This window comes from Oncorhynchus gorbuscha, unplaced genomic scaffold (assembly GCF_021184085.1).
Source record: "Oncorhynchus gorbuscha isolate QuinsamMale2020 ecotype Even-year unplaced genomic scaffold, OgorEven_v1.0 Un_scaffold_3980, whole genome shotgun sequence".
NCBI lineage: Eukaryota > Metazoa > Chordata > Actinopteri > Salmoniformes > Salmonidae > Oncorhynchus > Oncorhynchus gorbuscha.
Genome location: NW_025748105.1, coordinates 35001 through 36735, shown reverse-complemented (window position 1 = coordinate 36735; position 1735 = coordinate 35001). Strand labels below are relative to the sequence as shown.

General features: G+C 56.8%; 1 pseudogene; it reads left to right on the top strand.

The window, feature by feature from the left end:
* Positions 1-569: 569 nt before the first annotated feature.
* LOC124028290 overlaps positions 570-1735 on the top strand; it is a 34831-nt pseudogene continuing 33665 nt past the window's right edge.

The window sequence follows — 1735 nt, the reverse complement described above, 5'->3', positions numbered from 1 at the left end:
CTGTCTCCTCTCTCTCTCTCTCCTGTCTCCTCTCTCCTCTCTCCTCACTCCTCTCTCCTCTCTCCGGTCTCCTCTCTCCTGTCTCCTCTCTCTCTCTCTCCTCTCTCCTGTCTCCTCACTCCTCTCTCCGGTCTCCTCTCTCCTCTCTCCTCACTCCTCTCTCTGTCTCCTCTCTCCTGTCTCCTCTCTCCTGTCTCCTCTCTCCTGTCTCCTCACTCCTCTCTCCGGTCTCCTCTCTCCTTTCTCCTCCTCCTCTCTCTCGGTCTCCTCTCTCCTCACTCTTCTCTCCTGTCTCCTCTCTCCTGTCTCCTCTCTCCTGTCTCCTCACTCCTCTCTCCGGTCTCCTCTCTCATCACTCTTCTATCCTCTCTCCTGTCTCCTCTCTCCTCTCTCCTGTCTCCTCACTCCTCTCTCCTCACTCCTCTCTCCTCTCTCCTCTCATCTCTCCTCACATCTCTCCTCTCTCCTCTCATCTCTCCTCACTCCTCACTTCTCTCTCCTCTTTCCTCCCCTGTTCTCTCTTTCTGCATCCATCTGTTTCATCCCTCCATCCATCTCTCCCTCTCCTCTCCAGTGTGTGTGAGATCATAGGTCAGTCTGATGGAGGTCTGTCTGTCCTGAGGACCTTCAGACTGTTGAGAGTGATCAAGCTGGTGCGCTTCATGCCAGCGCTACGCAGACAGCTGGTGGTGCTGATGAAGACCATGGACAACGTGGCCACCTTCTGCATGCTCCTCATGCTTTTCATATTCATCTTCAGGTATAGGCATGTGTGTGTCTGTCCCCACTCCCTGTCTGTCCCCTCCCCTATCTGTCTCCTCTCTGTGTCTGTCCCCACCCCCTGTCTGTCTCCTCTCTCTGTCTGTCTCCTCCCCTTGTCTGTCTCCTCTCTCTGTCTGTCTCCTCTCTCTGTCTGTCCCCACTCCCTGTCTGTCCCCTCCCCCTGTCTGTCTCCTCTCTCTGTCTGTCTCCTCTCTCTGTCTGTCCCCTCTCCCTGTCTGTCTCCTCTCTCTGTCTGTCAGCTCTCCCTGTCTGTCCCGTCCCCCTGTCTGTCCCGTCCCCTGTCTGTCTGTCTCCTCCCCTGTATGTCTCCTCCCCTGTCTGTCTCCTCAGTCTGTCTGCTCCTCTCTCTGCCTGTCTCCTCCCCCTGTCTGTCTCCTCTCTCTGTCTGTCCCCTCCCCCTGTCTGTCTCCTCTCTCTGTCTGTCCCCTCCCCCTGTCTGTCTCCTCTCTCTGTCTGTCTCCTCTCTCTGTCTGTCTCCTCTCTCTGTCTGTCTCCCCCTGTCTGTCTCCTCTCTCTGTCTGTCTCCTCCCCTGTCTGTCTCCTCTCTCTTTCTGTCTCCTCCCCCTGTCTGTCTCCTCTCTCTGTCTGTCTCCTCCCCTGTCTGTCTCCTCCCCAAGTCTGTCTCCTTTCTCTGTCTGTCTCCTCCCCTGTCTGTCTCCTCTCTCTGTCTGTCTCCTCCCCTGTCTGCTCCTCTCTCTGTCTGTCCCCTCCCCTCTCTGTCTCCTCCTCCTGTCTATCTCCTCTCTCTGTCTGCTCCTCGCTCTGTCTGTCCCCTCCCTGTCTGTCTGTCTCCTCTCTCTGTCTGTCTCCTCCCCTGTCTGTCTCCTCTCTCTGTCTGTCCCCTCCTCTGTCTGTCTCCTCTTTCTGTCTGTCCCCTCTCCCTGTCTGTCTCCTCGCTCTGTCTGCTCCTCTCTCTGTCTGTCTCCTCCCCTGTCTGTCTCCTCCTCTGTCT